Here is a 19426-nt window from a genome sequence, read left to right on the forward strand (position 1 = left end):
CCATGGCCTCTTCCTTTTCTGTGTCAAATCTCTCTCTGCCTCACTCTTAAAAGACACCTGTCACTTAACTTAATCACACCTTCAAAGATACTTTTTCCCAAATAAGAACATATTCATAGCCTTCAGAGGTTGGCCATGGACATATTATTTTAGGGGCAACCTAGTACTCAGGCCAAACTGAGGTGTCACCTCTCCCCAGAAGCCTTCCTGGTGCCATGTTCTGAACCCCAGAGGCTCGGTGGGTTTCTGTCTTCTCACAGACACATCCTGCAGCTTCCCATGGCTGCACTTGGCCGGGTTGACTTAGCCAGCTCCTGGCAGGCACTCACAGGGATAAGAATGAAAGAGTAGGTCTCCTCATGACTGCAGTCACCACCGTCTTCACGATGGCCTTTTGTGCCTCTCTCCCCAACTACTGCCTGAACATAATGAGAGGAGGGTCCATTCTTACTTACCTTTGCCCCCTTGTACCTCATTGTGGTATCTATAAGAAATAAGGGGTTCCAGTGGCATTGGATATTTGCCAAATAAAAAAATGGCTCCAACGGTATCTCTCATATATAACACATTTTCTATGCTACCCATTGGGAAGTGTATGGGTGTACTGCACAGTGCCTGCTGGGGAATATAAATATTTACAGAGTTCTCACCCATTCAAAGACAGTCCCTGTCAGTAACAACCATTCAACTGATTTATGACCCAGTAATGAGTTGAAAACCACAGCTTGGAAACCACAGACCAAAGTGATCGCTTAGGTCTTTTCCAACTCTAAATTCTACGCTCACCAACAACTGAAAAAATAAACTGGCAAGCAATCGAACTGTGGTCATCTGGACTTAGATCTAAGATTAAGTATCGAGTGCTCCTAAGACTTCTGGTCAACTTTGGTGAGCATCAGTTCCTTCATCTCTAAGCCATACAATTCTCATAAAAACTATGAAGGGCGCCACGTCTCACAGAGCTTTCACAGTACCAGGGTCCTACGAGCTGCAGCCTGTCCCATGGCCCCCTGTATTCCTGGTTTCTGTCAGTTCTCCAGTCTCTTCATCTGTACTCCTTACCTCCTGCTTCACACCAGTATGCAACCCTTGCACTCAGAGGCAGTCCAAATTCCTGTTAAATGTCACCTACAAGCAAGCCATTCTCTTGTCCAAGGATACTCTTATGTTTATCGGGAATCCTGCAAGACTAAACACTTAGAAGATTCAAAAGCACAAAGTTCTAATCATGAAATTTTAAGCACAGGAGACTGAGTAGACATGTTAAGGAAAATCATTTTAGAACCCCTCAAAACACACCAAGCAGGGAGCCAGATCTCTACTTACTTGAAAGTGAGCCAGCCCTGGCTACAGAGATCGATTCATGGGCAGCTGGCATCCTTAATAATGAACCACTTCCTTCTGTTCTGTCAAGAGCAGAGACAAAGACATGATTCAGGGGCACTCAAACTGAATTATTGTCTTTGTTTAAACCTCCCCTCTTAGGGAGAGCTCTCAGCTGCAGAGCCAGTCCAGGAAAGGCCCAAAACTCCCTAAAGCAAACCTGTTCAAGAACCCAGGCAGCCAACACAAGCCAAAACAAGCCTCAACTTCCTGTCCAGTCCCGTGGCACTGAGACTCCTCCAGAGATGATGCCCTGGGTGGACCCAGCACCAAGAGAAAGGCAATATGTTCCATCATGAAAAGGGCAACATATCCCCACCAAGGCTGTCAGTCAACACACTCACCAGAACCCACCTCTGCAGCAGGATTCCTAAGCCATGGCTCATGTGTGAATCATGAAGACAGATCATGGGACACAAACAGCATTTTAAAGAATGACATGTAAAACAGAGAATAGAACAACATGTACCACATTTTGTATTCTAGGAAAACATTTGTTTCACTTGTTTATTTACATATGTATGTATACATAATAGTTGTAAAGTTTGAGCAAAAATGAATCAAGAATCCAACACAAAAAATAAAAAATATAATCTATATTTCTTTTTTAAATGCCAATAATCATCCAAGGTACCTTGGACAGTAGCTACAAGCCAAGTTAGCCTTTTCCAATCATGGTTCTGATGTGTTTCCAGAGATGTGAGTATCTTTATATTCTGTATTTGTAGTAAGAAGCTAGCCGACTGAACATATTCAGATTCATCTGGATGCCTCCCTCATAACTGCATTATGTCATATGGTTTAAATGTTCATATTTGCATTTGTGCTTCTAATCAAACGCAAGTGGGTGGGTTGCTAAGAACAAAATGTAAGCAGGTTGCACGTGGCAGCACAGACACTGGATATAGGTGAAGGGCAGGCTGAGTCTCAGGCATCTAAATAGAGATGATGGGTAGAGAACTGAGTCACCACTTGGCTCGTCCATGTTAGACAAGAAGCCTGGGCCACAGCCTTCGATGCCAAATCAATTGGCAAAGGACACACAGTGTAACCCTCTCCATATATACCTACTTGCAGGAATTCAACATGGTAAATATAAATACAATGAAATGGTGATTTTTACATGTTGCAGAATAAAAGGACTGACTTCCTGTTTTGCAATTAATTTCATGTATAGTTTTCCTATTGTGTTGCTGAAGATAATTTTTGAGATACAGTTATTATCGATGGACACAAGTTGAAGCATAGAATGAAGCAACAGATGATCCACCTTAGGATTTTGAGGTTGTTTGTGGGGGGTGGGGGGGAAGGGGGGGGGATAGAACCTAGGGCCTCCAGCCTAGTAGGCTAGCACTCCACACCTGAGCTACCCAGCTTTCTCCTTGTTTTTACTTGAGTATGAAATGCTTTATCTGGTTTGTTGTGTGTCTGGCCCACTTCCTTAGTTATGCTTGCCTCAGAACAATATTAAATGAATTTATATTCCCAGTGATTGGAAGAGGGAGGTCCCAGGGCACGTGGAATGCAGGAAGGAAGCCAAGTTGAATTTAGTTAATGCTGAGAAAAGCTGGTAGGCGTGAACAATGAGACAAGCTTCCTGTAAGGAAATGCAGCAATACACATCCAAAACCTTCAATAGTTGCTTGCTTTTTTTACCTAGAAATTCCACCTTTAGGAAATAATCCTAAAGTACTAATTCTGGATATCAAAAAGGACTTAATTGAATCAGGGGATTGGTTAGTGGGACTGTAACTGTGCTCATGCTAACAAGTTGATGACACCTAACAGATATTGATGCTATCTTTATACAAGGCTTTTTTTTTTCTTTTTTCTTTTGTACTGGGGATTGAAACTAAGGACAGTTTTATCACTAAACTACCTTCCCAACCCTATTTATTTATTTATTTATTTATTTAGACGTGCTCTTGCTAAGTTGCTTAGGGCTTCATTAAGTTGCTGTGGCTGTACTAAAACTTGCAGTCCTCCTGTCTCAGCTTCCCAAGGTCCTGAGATTACAGGCGAATACCGCCACACTCAGCCCAGGGCTCTATGTTACGTAACCGCATCTGTTATTTCATTTAATTCTAAAAACACAAATGGGGTTAGTATTAGCATCCCCCTGATTTACAGACGAGTAAACTGAGTAATCCTCCCAGTTAATAAGTGGCAATTTTGAAGTACAAACCCAGAGAGTACAATTCTAGATCTCAGCCAGAGTCTAGTGGATCACCAAGAATTGTCATGGACTGAATGTTTCTGTCCTTCCCAAAATTCATATGCTGAAGCCCTAATCCCTAGTATGATGGCATTTGGGAGATGGGGCCACTGGAGGGTAATCAGGTCATGAGAAAGGAGCCCTCCTGATAGGATTAGGGCCCTTCTAAAAAGAGAAAAAGGAGAGCTTGCCCCACCACACACACACACACACCTCTATCTCTATCTCTCTCCTCTGAAAGTGAGAATGCAGCAAGAAGATGGTTATCTACATATCAGAAAAAAAGTCCCCACCAGAACCCAACCAATGCTGACACCCTAAACTTGGCCTTCACAACTCCAGAACCACGAGAAATTTCTGATTGCTTAAATTACCCATTTTATGGAATTCTGTTATAAGAGCCAGAATGAAGAAAGAATTCATGTAAAATTATAGAATATCTATGTCATAGAAACACAAATATACAAGAGAGCATGTACTTACACATAAAGCAAGTAATAAAACATCATATATTACAGGCCGATCTTTGTAATTTTTTTAGAAACTGGCATGTATCAAAATGTAGTTATTACTGGCAATTTTTCTTATTTATTTACATTTTCTTTAAATCATTTTTATAATTGAAAACACTACATTTATTTAAAAAAATATGTTCCTACAATCTCCAGTACTGAAAACAATAAGTAAAAAATAAATACTATGTTCCAGGTAATCTACACTATACTTATTAAGAGTTGTATATATGAACAGTATCACAACAAAGAAGCTTTCTTGTGTGATTTTTCATTTAATAGCATGTCACACTGTCAAATAAAAAGCAATTTAATCAAGCCAACCTATCTAAGAATTCAGATACCCCAGGAATCTTATTCCAGCCCAAATATCCCTTTCTACCTGTCAGGGTTGTCTACGTGGTTTCCTCCAGCCTGTTCTGTGACAACAAGCAGCTAGACTTGGAGGTGGCACCACAGCCTCCAAAGTGACTCCTTCCTGCCAAGCCCAGTGCAATGCATCTGTAATTTCAGCAGCTTGGGAGGCTGAGGCAGGAGGATCACAAGTTCAAAAGCAGCCTCAGCAATTTGGCAAGGTCTTAAGCAACTTTGCAAGAGTCTGTCTCAAAATAAAAAATAAAAAAGGCCTGGGGACATGGCTGAGTGGTTAATCACCTCTGTATTTACTCCCTGGAAACCCCCCCCCCCAAAAAAAGAAAAAAGTGACCCCTTCCTAATAGAAGTGACAGAACCCATCACCAGAAGAGTGAAGAGGCAGCTGCACTTTGTCTACAACAGAAAAGTCCGGGCCCTGGAGGCTGGGCATGAGGCCACAATAAATCTACTTCTTCCTTTTGAGGAAAGGAGACCATGAAGGAAAATCCAAACCCAGTTAAAAAACTCCGGCCCAGGGGCTGGGGATGTGGCTCAAGCGATAGCGCGCTCGCCTGGCATGCGTGCGACCCGGGTTCGATCCTCAGCACCACATACCAACAAAGATGTTGTGTCCGCCGAGAACTAAAAAATAAATATTAAAAATTCTCTCTCTCTCTCTCTCTCCTCTCTCACTCTCTCTTTAAAAAAAAAAAAAAAAAAAAAAAAAAAACTCCGGCCCAACTCTGCACCTGCTTTGAAATAGTTATCAGTACTTTTCTGTGCTTAGAGCAGGGACTCCTCCAGCCATAAAGCTCTGAATCTGAGTTGCCATGGCCTATATGTCCTGACCCAGCACTATTGGGTCTGACCTCACTTTGAACAGCATGGCATTTAATGCTAACATTACATCATTTTGGAGGCATGCAATGCTCCAGTAATAAACTTGAGAGAAACTGAGCTGGAAGAACCTGAGTAATCATTTGGCCCAGGGTTTTTCAGCAGGGGTGCCATTGGTATTTAGAGTGGGACGGTTCTTCACTGGACTAGATGAGACAGTCTGGGGCATTTCAAGATGTCAAGCATACACTAGTACCTCATATACAGGGCAACCTCAAGTGCTACCCAGGTGTTCCTGGTTGAGAGCCGCTAGACTAGTATATCACTGAAGTCCAGAGAAGTCACTTGCCTGAGGCCACATGGGTAGCTACAGACAAAGCCCATATCTCAAAACACAGTTCTGTGCTCTTTTCACTGCACCATACTCCCCTAATTATGCTCATGAGAGCAAGTCACTTAAGAACTGACTTCACACTCAGTGATAGGCTTTATTGGCCTCTGAATGGAAGACTGTTTGAACTTTTTTCCAATCTCATGATGAGTATTATGAAATGTAAAATTTATAGAATTTTATTTCCATAATTACTGTTAAAAAATGTATCTGAATAGTAAAAGCTTAAAAGATGCAATTGTGCACCAGGTGTGGTAGTACACACCTATGATTCCAGCTTCCCACCTGGAACTCCAGCCACTGGGGAAGTGGAGGCAGGAAGACCACAAGTTCAAGGCCACCCTGGCAACTCAGAGAGACCCTGTCTCAAAAAAAGTATAGGGGGTATGCAGCTCAGTGGTAGAATGCTTGTGTAGCATGCACAGGGTCCTGCATTCCATCCCTAGTACAAAGAAAAAGAAAGAAAGAAAGAAAGAAAGAAAGAAAGAAAGAAAGAAAGAAGGAAGGAAGGAAGGAAGGAAGGAAGGAAGGAAGGAAGGAAGGAAGGAAGGAAGGAAGGAAGGAAAGAAGGAAAGAAGGAAAAGGAAAGAAGGAAAGAAGGAAAGAAAGAAAGAAAGAAGGAAAGAAGGAAAGAAAGAAAGAAAGAAAGAAAGAAAGAAAGAAAGAAAGAAAGAAAGAAAGAAAGGGCCCTCCAAAAGCAGCAAGGAAAAATGAGTCTGTGGGATAGTTTTAATGAAATAAAACCTTTTACTTCAAGATTTTTTAAAATAATGATTTTCCTGGGGCTGGGAATGTAGCTCAATAGTAGAGTACTTGCCTAGCATGCACAAGGACCTGTGTTCCATCCCCAGCATAGCAAAAAATACAATAAAATAAAAAGTTAAGAAAAATATCAAGATTCTCCTCTCAGTTCAGTACTCATTTTGAATATGAAATCTGTTTGTTTTTAAATACTATCTTGCTAATTTTTAAAGGACTTGTAAGGAGATTGGCCCAAAGTAAGACATAGATATGTCCCTTCTACTATTTGATATCAGCACCACATATTTTACAATTCATGTGTGGAATTTAGGACACTAGCATTGCATAAACTCTTCCATTGAAGTTTCAGAGGGGGAATACACTTTAGCAGTGCTTTATTCATATGAGTCTTCTAAAAGTAGATAATTTTTCCTTTGCTTCTTTAAATTGCAAAGCACTTAGTGATTCCTCTTTAAAGAGTTAACACAATTTACCAACTTACACCATTTACCATCACTGCAGCCTCTAAAACACAGGAAACAAGCGGAGAAGAGCAGGAATAAAGATTAGAGAGAAAGCAAGCAAGAGAATACTGGACTACAGAAAGCTCGATGCCCAAACAAAAGTACCCTATAGAAATTTCAGGTAAAATTCAAAAAGTCCTTTGAACCTGGCATCCAGTCTATTTCTCCGCACTTACAGGTATGCAAATATGACTACGTCCCTGCTTAAAGCAAATTGAATGAATAATCACCAGTAGTATTCATTTTCATTTCAAAACCCTGGAAAGGGCCCAGGTCTACGCTCAGGAAAGAGTGCATTCCAAAGAGACCACTCCCTCTGCGTGCGGCGGGGAGAACTTTCCTGTCTACAGTCACGACCCAAAACGGAGTTTTACAGCAGCGCGGATACTCACGGGGACTTGCCTCTGCAGCCAGGACCGCCGGGGCCCCACAAAGCCAAAGCGAAGGCCTCGAGAGCCGGGCTTTGTGTGGAGGTGGGATGGCGGGAGGGTCTGCTGGGGAACAGCTTCAGGCCGCTCTGACATTTACATGTCAATGCGCGAACCCACGCGCTGCTCTGCTCTCCCGACCCGTCCGGCCGCCAGGCCTGGGTTTTGTTCTCCCTTCGCCCAGAAGCCTTGAATCCGGCGGCTGCCAGCATGCATTTGGCAAACTCGTTATGAGGGATTTGTCACCCTCTTCAGAGCCCTGAGCCTAGGTAAATGCATTAGCAATCGACAGGCAGGCTTTTCAAATTCTCCAACGACGTCGTGCTGGGAGAGAGGCATGCCTTAGATGAGACCCACCCACAGGACCCAGTCGGAATTCTCAAAGAGCTCTGGGTCAGAAAAAAAGAGCCCATCTCAGAGACATAGATGTTCCATCTGCCATTCAGGCTCCCAAATCAACTGCTCTGGGGGATTAGTTCGTTTACAAGTTAGTATAAGACAGGGGCATGATTTGGGTGCCAAAACCAAACAAATGAACAAACTTAACAATGTTAAGGTTCATTAACAAAAATACAGTATTATGAACAAAGAAACAGGGACGAGGGGGAATACATGGTTTGTGTTCTACTTTACATAGAGGAGTGGTAACCAGGAAGGGGGAGAGAGTCTACAAATACTGCCCTATAAGGAAGAAACCATTGGGGCAGGTGGGGGTGGGGGATGGGGCATCCTCAATCCGTGACAGACAGAGTAGATTTATTCAGGGGGCTACAGACAGCAGAATAAAGGGTAATGACTGAATAGAGAGAGCATCTGCCCAAGCTAAGAGAATTTCTGACTACTAGAAATTCTGGCCTCTATGCATCAGTGGGCAGGAGGCTTTCCTACAGTGTTGGGGGCTGCATGGAGGGTGCTGGCAGAAGAGAGTGGGCTTCAGTGACTTCATCTGACTGAGCTCACCTTAAGAACAGATTCTCTGGATTTTTAGACCCAGAAACAAAATGAATGTAGAATAAAAATATTGATTTACAAAGCAACACATTCTGTATAATACATTACAGAAAAAATGATTTATACTGAGATGAGGCCACTCTTCCAATGATCAAAAGCAGTCCAATCATTAGTCATTTCTGAAATTACAAAATGCTCTTCCATGACCTATTTATTATGGTTTGAAAATAGCAAGGTTGGCTTGCTACTACCATTCCCTTAAATTCCTCTTTCTTTCTTCCTCCATTTCTCAAAAAGCTGCTGATATAATTTGGATCACTCACAGCACTTACGTTTACAGAGTGTTTTATGGTCAATTGAGCTTTATGAATATTTCATGGAGCTGAATCTCACTGCTGATCTAGGACTTGGAAGCAGAGGAGGGGAGGGAGTTCCGAGGATGTGCCTTAAAAGTGTGTGCAGGGGCCTAGTAGACACCAGCTACTTCCATCGTATGAGAGGCAACAGCAAAAAGCTTTCCTCCCTGGAAATATTATCTTTCTGCCTAAGTTGCAAAAGAAACTACTTTGACCCACAATTTCCCCTGGCACTGCTCTGGATACAAAGCTGACTTGGATGTGACTTCATTAAGCTTCATATAGCAGCAAATGCTCAAATCTCCACTCCCACCATTGTTATCGCCAATGATATTATGAAACAGCTATCAACATTCTATTTTTCTAAAGTCAACAGGAAATACACAAGACATGTATATATAAAATTTTGATAATTATTGACGAATTGAATTCCAAATAGATCATATTTGTATTCTACAACATTTTATGAAAGTGCCCATTTTTCTATTTCCCTACACAGCCAACAACATGAATGTCCACTTATCAGACTTTTTTTAAAAAAACATTTTTGGTCAAGCAGTGGTGCACACCTATAATCCCAACAATTTGGAAGGCTGAGGCAGGAGAACTGCAAGCATGAAGCCAGCTTCAGCAGTTTATCATGACTCTAAGCAACTTAGCAAGACCCTATCTCAAAATCAAAATTAAAAGGGCTGGGGGTGTGGCTCAGTGGCTAAGTACCTACTGGTTCAATCCCCAGTACCAAAAAAGAAAAAGAAAAAAAACATTTTTGTTTCATCTTTGAGAGCTTGATGGGGAAAAGTTTTCATTTATGTTTACTTTATATTTTATTTATTGTTATTACAGTTGAGCATCATTATTTTGTTTTGTTTTGTTAATGTTAGGAAAACCAATCTGGGCAAATATGTCCTAAACTGGTTGGTTATCTTTGTGGGATGGGATATGGGAGACTTCCAGTACCACATTGTAGGCTTCCATTGTGTTCAAAATATGGATGACATTGCTTTTTTTTTTTTAATTTCAACAGTATATAAAGTTTTTAGAAAGTGATTGGTCACTAGGGCATCTTTTAAAAAAAATTACATCGAATGTCATTAGATACCAGTTAATTACATACGGCACTCTATTAGGTAAGTCAATATTCAAAACTGGATTAAAGTATAGCGCTTGATGTTTGTTATCTCCTCGAGTCAATAAAATGTACTCAGACTCACTTTGAAAATGAAGGAAGCAATGCAATCCTTGCTAGCAAACTTGTCTCTCACTGAGACAGAACACCCTGTCATTTCTGGCCTGGCTCCTTTAGGAACGCCTAGTCCCAGTGTGGCACCATAATTGCAGTTCTCTTTTTTACTCTATTACAGTAGACAGGCTGCCAGCGTAAGTGGGATTTAGAGCCTGGTGAAAAGTACAGGAGTTATTTTGAAAGAAGCTAGGAAAAGACTAGAAATAGCTCACTTGGAAGACTGATGTTTTGGGATAGTTACATTTCTGATAGACAATGATCTAGGAGAATATAAACAGAGGTCTGTATACACATCTGCTGGTTAAAAAAAAAAGCACAAAAATGATGTGTGTGGGCATGTCTGGCAGTACCATGTCCTTTATAGCAAATTTTTCTGGTATGGAAGGAGGAAAGATCCCCAGTGATACAAACCAAACGTTACTTTCCAGGAAAGCTTTGGTCTACAAAAGAAGGAAGTATCAAACTGTTTTAACACAATGATATGATATGAGACTACAATAAATCAAATTAATTTGTTAATAAACTTCACTTCACTATTAGGGAGTATAAGCATTTTGAAAAAAACAATTTTTTATACTGTAGTTCTACTTCTAGATCTCTTTCACTAAAGGAATAATTCTAATATGGAAAAAAGCTTTATGCAAAAAAAATATTTATACTACAGAATTATCTGTCATAGTAAAACAATTTAAACAAAATATCAGGGAGACCACTGTCCAAGAAAAGAGAATGATTCAGTAAACCAGGAAACTACCATCTGGTAAATACAGTTGCTTCCCTTTTTTAGCAGTTTTGTTTTCCATTTTTTTAGTTACCCCTCAGCCAACTGCAGTCCAAAATATTAAGTGGACTCTTCTAGAAAGAAACAACTCATAAGTTTTATATTGTATTCTGAGTAGCACAGCGAAATCTTGTGTCATCCTGTTCCTTCTCACTTAGAACAGGAATCATCCCAGTGTATCTACGCTATATATGCCACCTACCTGCTAGTCTATCTACTAACCTGGATGGCAACCAAGTGACTATCACAATATTGCAGTACTTTTGTTCAAGTAACCTTTATTTTACTTAAGAAAAGCACAAGTACAAGCACAAATATACTGATGCTGGAAATTTTATAGTAGAATATTGATATAATTGTCCTATTTTATAATTAGTTATTGTCAATCTCTTATGGTGTTTAATTTATAAATTAAACTTTATCATAAGCATACATGCATAGGAACAGCATAGTATATGTAGGGTTCAGTACTGTCTGCAGCTTCAGGCATTCACTGGGGGTCTTGAAACACATCCCCCATGGATAAGGGAGCAACTGTAATATATGCCTTCAAATGATGCTTCTGGGTTCATTCTCATCTCAATAGTGCATCTTTTAGAATCTATCCTAAAGAAATAATCTCAAAACACAGGAAAGTCTTTCTTTGCAAAAGTAAATAATTGAAGGGCCAGGGGCAGTGGGGCATGCCTGTAATCCCAGCGACTCGGGAGGCTGAGGCAGAAGGATGGAGTTCAAAGCCAGCCTCAGCAACAGCTACGCGCTAAGCAACTCAGTGAGACCCTGGCTGGGGATGTGGCTCAGTGGTCCAGTGCCCCTGAGTTTAATCCTTGGTACCAAAATAAATAAATAAAATATAATCGTTTAATCCTTGGTACCAAAATAAATAAATAAAATATAATCACATCCAACATAAAAAATATATATACAGTTAAGTGAGCTCCTTAGGTTCTTAGAAACTCACCTCAAGTGGGATCTTCCCCTAAGAAATCTTCCTTGACCCCAACTCAGTTCTGGATTCCCATGATGTCCTGTGTCACCCATCATAGCAGAACCTCAGGGTTCTATATGCATGTACCAATCCAAGCACCTTAGAGATAAGGTACTTGCCTTCTTTGACATAATATTCCCAACACCTAGCACAGTGCCTGGCACTAAGTAAATATTATCCAGATGTCTACATTATAAAAAATTATTACTTATTTGTTAGGGCTTCCATAACCAAGTACCACAAACCGGATGTCTTAAAGAAAAGAAATCTATTATCTCACCATTCTGGAGGCTAAGAATCTGAATTAAAGGTATTGGCAGAGTTGGTTCCTTTTAAGGGCTATGAGGGAAATATCCAAACCTCTCTCCTTTGCATGTAAGAGGCCATCTTCTCTACATCTCTGTACATCATCTTTTCTGTGTGCCTGTTTTCAAATTGCCTCTTTTTATAAGGACAACCATTGTACTAGATTAAGGCCCACCCTAGTAATCTCACTGCAACTTTTGTAGACACCCTATCTCCAAATATAATCAAAATCTGAACTACTAGGAGTTAGGACCTCCTATGAATTTAGAAAAGACATAATTCAATACATAATAATCAGTAAATGTAAATATTTATGAGATTTTGCAATTATAAGGAAATACCCATTTATCACATTTAGTAGGAAAAAAAGAAGAGTGGAGTACAAATTTTTGGTAACAATTTCAAATTACATTCACAGAAAAACAAACAAACAACTTTTACCTGTTTTTAAAAATAAGGGGAAATGATATTTAAAGAGGAAATGTGTTTTACACAGTCTGGTTACAAAATGTAAAATAAATAAAGTATTAAAAAAGACAGGAAAGAAATGTACCATAATGTTCACATAGTTCACTAACAAAGGATGTAAGAAGATCTTTGTGTGTGTCTTCCTATTTTTTAACATTTTTCAAACTTTTCTATAATGAACTGTGCTACTTTTTTTTTTTTTTTAGGTACCAGGGATTGAACTCAGGGGGCACACAGCCTCTGAGCCACATCCCCAACCCTATTTTATATTCTATTTAGACACAGGGTCTCACTGAGTTGCTTAGCACCTCGCCACTGCTGAAGCTGGCTTTGAACTTGCAATCTTCTTGTCTCAGCTTCCTGAGCTGCTGGGATTACAGGCGTGCACCACCATGCCTGGCAAACTGTGTTACTTTTAAAACTAGAAGAAACAATACACTATGACTTAAGAACATGCAGTCGAAATATTTGGTAGTATAGTAAATATTCAATATTAAAAACTGAATTAACAAATTATAGTTTAAAAACAAAATGTAACATCAGGCAACTTATTTACTCAATTTTTTTTTTTTTTTTTTTGCAGATGGACACAATACTTTATTTATTACTTTTATGTGGTGCCGAGGATTGAACCCAGTGCCTCACATGTGCTAGGCAAGCGCTCTATCCTGGCCCTATTTATTTATTTTTTAATTTGTTCTTTTTTTAGATATACATGACAGTAGAGTGTATTTTAACATATTATACATACATGGAGTATAATTTATTTTGATTGGGATTGCATTCTTGTGGTTGTACATGATGGGGAGTTACAGTGGTCGTGTATTCATGTATGAACACAGGAAAGCTATGTGCAATTCATTCTACTGTCTTTCCTGTTCCCATCCTCCCCTTCCCTTCATTCCCCTTTGTCTAATCCAATGAACTACTAGTCCCTGCCCCCTGCCATTGTGTGTTAGTATCCACATATCAGAGAGAACATTCAGCCTTTGGTTTTGGGGGATTAGCTTATTTTACTTAGCATGACATCATGCAAATCTTAAATGACCCTTATGAAGGAAGGATACAGAGCAACAGGAATCAGCTTACGGCAAGTTTTGTGAAAAAAAAAAAAAAAGTGAAATACGAAAATACAAACACATTAATTGGTGAAATATATACATATGTACATAGTCATTTGCCAAAAAATGAAAATTTATCAAGAATAGGATTATGTATTATTTTTAAATTGTTTAATTATATTTTCAGTTCAAAATATTTAGGAATATGTTCTTTTCTAAGAATAACTAAAATTGTTTTATACCACATGGAACAGTTTCTAGACATCCTAAGATCAGCTCCCTGCCGAAAAAATGATGGGTATATTTTCAGACTTGTCGGCCTTCCTACTAACTCCCCCAGGGGATTGAGAGGTGGGGGGTGGGGGGGATTTAGCACAACTCGGGTTGGTTTCACTTTCACTGCTGGTGGATGTGCATGTGGCACATCCATCTGGAGAAGAAATTGGCAATATTCATTAAACGTAAAAATGTTCACTCTCTCAGACTGGCATTTGCATGTCTGAAAATCTGTCCCACAAAAAAACAACTCCACACAGGTACAAACACAAAGGTAATAAGAACAATGAATAGTTTATCTAGGGCTCTTTCTAACAGGGGGCTCTGGGAAGGACAGTTTCATTTAGAAAAGCTGTGAAGAGAGAGACCAAGAATAACTGCTGAATAAAAAACCCACACAGCTATGATGTGTTGCCCAGTTTTTCTATTTCCTTTGATGTCTTTGTTTTTGGCCACCGACCAGAAACAAGGGTGCTGACACCACTCGGCATGTTCTAATCACACGCATGCCAGTACAGATGCTAACATACAGGTTCAACTGAAACAAGCAAGCTTCCCAGCCTCACAGACAGAATCAGAGAATGGCAACCCTTAATTTGATAGCAGTCATGGAATGAAAGCCCTGTGTGCAAGTCTCTGCTATTTTTGCTTAAATAAAAAACGTTCAGATATTGGGTCTGCACTCCATGGGTTTGTTTACTAAGTGAGTTGTGTCTCCATGCATCCATTCATGCTTCACATATCTTGGGATTGTTGCCTTCTGACAACTTAAGATGAGACCAATTTCTCATTATCTATTAGTTGCAAAGGCAGGGTAAAAGGATAATTTTAAGGACTGGGGTTGTGGCTCAGTGGTAGAGTGTTTGCCTAGCATATGTGAGGCCCTGGGTTCAATCCTCAGCACCACATATGAATATAAACAAATAAAGTTAAAAATCCATTGGCAATTTAAAAAAAAACATTAAAAAAAGAATAATTTCAAACCAAAGTGAAATCAACAATAGGGTTATTTCTAGACTATAGTCAATCTAACACTATAGTCAATCTAACACTATTTTTCAGATTAAAAAAGAAGACCAATATGAGTAATATTGAAGTTCTTTAGAGGAAAATACCTTTATGAACTTTGGTGAGATCTATTTATGGACCACCATACACTCTGAACATTTTTGTCTTCACCTCAAGCTAATGATAGCTTTAGAGATAAGGGAGGTGGAGTGGGTAAAGGGAGATGAGTGAATTGGGCAGCATGACACAGTGGGCTACTTGGAGAGGTCCAACACATGAGCTCTGTCTCCTGCTTCTCCTTTACATACGGCATTATTACAAGTTGACAATTTTTAAGCCTCAGGTCTAACCACAAACTGAACTGATAGTACCTGAAAACTATTTAGAAAAACCATCTGCATTGGTAACAGACAACATTACTGGACAAAATAATGTTAGTGCACTAGATTAACACCCTACTTTAAGCACATTGAAATTCTCTGATGGACTTAAAATTAAGTCATATTTGAAGGGTAAGAATAAAGATAAAGGGAAAAAGGAAAGAAAAATCAAGTGACATTTTTAGAGTAAAAAATTTTAAATGTGACAAATATGCTTTTAAATAAATTCTCCAGAGGCAAGCAAGAAAAAACTTATCATATGTCTGAATCTGAAGTTAAGGATGTCAGGTTAGGAAAAATAATCTAATAATCCCTGATTTAAAGAAACAAGTATAAACAGATTACCACGAATACAGAGTAAGCCAGGGACTGTGGGGGTGGATGGGAGGCCAGGGAGCAGGCAGTGGCCTCCCTTCCTTTGGGTCTCTTCCTTTCCAGGTGTGAGCTCAGATACTTGGGGACACATTTTCCAAATGGGCTGAGCTCCAACTCCCAGGGCCGATGCCTGGGCTCAGCTCTCAGCAGATGTGGACCAGCAGGACCAAATGATTTGCTCCACCTCTTACTGGGAGATGGTGAGACAGGGATCTTCCTCGGCTTGCACAAAAAGCTACTCACAGCCAAAGGGGTGCCAGGGGCCAGAAAGACCAGGTGAGGTGCTGTGATGGTGGCAATGATGCTGCCTGCAGCCAAGTGTGCCTCAATACTCTTCACTCAGAAGTTTTCTGGAAGAATCCTCAGGTGATTAATTTACATTCCAGGCAAGGCTATCCTGAGAGGGAGTCACAGTAAAGAACCCAGCTAGTTTTTGACAAACAGACAGACCAAGACCAAGGGAAGACCTGACAAATGCAATTACCTCTAGTAACTAAACTCCCCTGCATTCCCCTCTCCACTGATGCACCTATAAAGAATTCACCAACTCTGGGCAGAAATGCCCCTGCATGTCCCCCTCTTCGCTAGTGTACCTACAGAGAATTCACTAACTCTGGGCAGAATGATAGTTACCTAAAGTTTGACTCCATGGTGCTGTTCTGAAACTTTTATTAACAAATAAGTACATATGCATAAATACACTCATATTTATGTGTGAGGAGATTGAAGGACAGAAGAAAGGGCTAAAGGAAGAGCTACATGGGGAAAAAGTTATTTCTTATTTGAAAAATTCAGGAGAGACTACATGGCCTCTTAGCTAACCTACTATCTATGGGACCTTGTGAAAACTTCCTTGCTTATGCTTTAAAGAAAGGTATTTAATCCAGGATGCTCTTCCACCAAGCACTGTGCTTTGTGCACTAGATTCTCTAGGATTAAACTAGTTTTACTCTAAGAAAGTCCCCATTAAAAACTCATATATAAAGGAAAGAATTAAAATTTATCCTGCCTGCCCTGTTACAAATTACACCACTAGTAACCAAATAGTAGAAGTAAAGGTTTGCTTCAGCTAGTAAAAGAGGAAGGAATAATGCAATGAGAATATTATTGTTTAGCGACACCCAGTGATTTGACAGATTTAGACATGAAGCATCATTGATTGCTAAAAGAGAACCAACAGACATGCCTCCTGATAAAACAAAACACCAATGCTTAGGAAGTCCTCAAAATAAACTGAACCTTGATCTGGGGGCATAGCTCAGTGGTACAGTGTTCACCTAGCATGCTGAGGCCCCAGATTTGATCCCCAGCACTGCAAAATTAACAAACAAACCAGTTGATCAGCTTCTAGACTCAATTGCCAATTTACAAAAAAAATACTGAGCATAGAAAAACATGAAAAATGACACCTCAAGGATACAACCAGCAAAATCCAGGCAACGTAAAGCTCTATAGGGCAGATAACATGGTTTCACTTAAAAAGAGTGTAAGGACTGGGGGCATGCTCAGCAGTAGTATTTTTTCTTTTGAGAAAGATCTGTTTAGTCCTTTTGCCCATTTATTAATTAGATTATTTATTTATTTTTAGTTGTCGATGGACCTTTGTTTTGTTTCTTATTTATATGTGGTGCTGAGAATTGAACTCAGTGCCTCACACATGCTAGGCAAGTGCTTTAACACTGAGCTACAACCCTAGCCCAGGTTATTTGGTTTTTGTTTTGTTTTTCAGTGTTAAGTTTTTTGAGTTCTTTATATATTTTGGATACTAATCCCCTGTCAGAGGAGTAGCTGGAAAAGATGTTCTCCCATTCTGGAGACTCTTTCTTGATGTTCTTGTTTCCTTTGCTGAGCAGAAGCTTTTTAATCAATGGCATCCCATTTACTGATTCTTGGTTTTATTTCTTGAGCTTTAGGGTTTTTATTAAGGAAGTTGGTGCCTGCACCAATATATCGGAGTGTTAACCACATGTTTTCTTCTATCAGTGGCAAAGTTTCTGATCGAATTCCTAGGTCTTTCATCCACTTCGGTTGACTTTTGTGCAGGGTGATAAATAGGGGTCTAATTTCATTCTTTTACTCATGGATATTCAGTTTTCCCAGCACCATTTGTTAAAAAGGTTAACTTTCTCCAACGTATGTTTTTGGCACCTTTGTCAAGTATGAGATGACTTTAGGTATGTGGGTTTATCTCTGTGTCCTCTATTCCTTTGGTTTTTGTGTCTATTTTGATGCCAACACTATGTTGTTTTTATTACTAGAGCTCTGTGAGATCAGGTATTGTGTTGTTTCCTGCATTGCTTTTCTTGCACAGGATTTCTTTGACTATTCTGTGTCTCTTAATTTTTTCAAATGAATTTAAGGACTGTTTTGTTCTCAGAAGAATGTCATTGGTATTTTGATGAGGATTGTATTGAATCTGTATATCTCTTTTGGCAGTATAGTCATTTTGACAATATTAGTTCTGTGTATCTAAGAACATGGGAGTTCTTTCCATCTTCTAAAATCTTCTTCAATTGCTTAGTTTTCATTGTAGAGAGTTTTCACCTCCTTAGTTAGATTAACGCTCCAATTTTTTTGAGGTTATTGTATATTGGATGGTTTTCCTGATTTCTTTCTCAGCAGAATCACTGTTGTAGTACAGGAAAGTTACTAATTTACAAATGTTGATCTTATATTCTGCTACTTTGTTGAATTCATTTATCACTTCAAGAAATATATAACTGGTATATTCTAGTGGAGTTTTTTTGGGTCTTCTAGATATAGGATCATGTCATCAGCAAACAGATAATTTGACTTTTTTTTCCTATTTGTACCCTTTGATTTTCTTCTATTGCCTGATTGCTCTGGCTAGAGTTTTGAGAACTATGTCAAACAGAAGTGATGACAGTGGATATCCTTGTCTTGTTCCTGATTTCAGAGGAAACATTTTCAGTTTTTCTCTGTACAGTATGATGTTGGCTTTGGGTCTGTCACATATAGTATTTAAAATGTGGAGGTTTTATGGTTATTTTTAACAAGTTCTTATCTTTTCAAGTTACACATACAAAATAGTGTCTGGAATTTACTTGAAAATAAATTGGGGAAGAGAATTGTATTAGTCAGGTTTTTTTTGTTTTTGTTTTTGTTTTTTTCCTGCTGTGACTAAAGGACCCAACTAACACAATTGTAGAGGAGAAAGAGTTTATTTGAGGGCTCATGGTTTCTGAGGTCTCAGTCCTCAGAAAGCAGGCTCTATTCCTTGTGGCTCAAGGTGAGGCCAAACATCTTGGTGGAAGAGTGTGATAGAAGGAAACAGCTTGCACAAATGATCAGGAAACAGAGAGACTTCATTAGCCAGATACAGATATATACCTCAAAGCCACACTCCCAATGCCCCACCACCTCCAGCCACACCCCACCTGCCTGGAGGGATTAATTCACTGATTAAGTCTTTCGCAATCTAATCATTTCCCCCTGTCTTATTGTCTCACATGTTAGCTTTTGAGGGACATCTCATATATGAACCATAAAAACAATGTTTATCAGTAGAGATTTACCATTAGTTGATAATTACTGGAATTGTATTATAGATCAAAGAAAGCTCATTCTGTTATTTTTTGTCTGTTTCTGTGTTTTCAAAATAAAAAGAGTTTTGTTAGTTTTTTGCAGTACTGGAGATCAAACTCAGACCCTCACACTTGCTAGGCATGCACTCTACCACTGAACTACATCTCACACCTCATCCATTTATAAATAAAATTTATTTTATTTTATTTTGCAGTACTGGAGATTCAGCCCAGGGTCTCATGCATGCTATGTAAGCACTTTATTACTGAAACACACATATTTTTTATTTTGAGAAAGGG

General features: G+C 39.3%; 1 protein-coding gene across 4 annotated transcripts in view; it reads right to left on the bottom strand.

Moving 5' to 3' along the window:
- Nucleotides 1-19426, bottom strand: part of Ankrd6 (ankyrin repeat domain 6) — a 190801-nt gene that overhangs the window by 139536 nt on the left and 31839 nt on the right. Inside the window, exon 1 of one of the 4 annotated variants that reach the window (XM_040283091.2) lies at nt 7350-7674. The exons of 2 other annotated variants lie outside the window; for them this stretch is intronic. The gene's annotated coding sequence lies outside the window, so the exon portion shown is untranslated. Of the gene's footprint in view, nt 1-1326; nt 1344-7349; nt 7675-19426 lie in introns of those variants that run through there. One more of the 4 variants, XM_078019616.1, reaches the window with a different exon arrangement.

This window comes from Ictidomys tridecemlineatus, chromosome 8 (assembly GCF_052094955.1).
Source record: "Ictidomys tridecemlineatus isolate mIctTri1 chromosome 8, mIctTri1.hap1, whole genome shotgun sequence".
NCBI lineage: Eukaryota > Metazoa > Chordata > Mammalia > Rodentia > Sciuridae > Ictidomys > Ictidomys tridecemlineatus.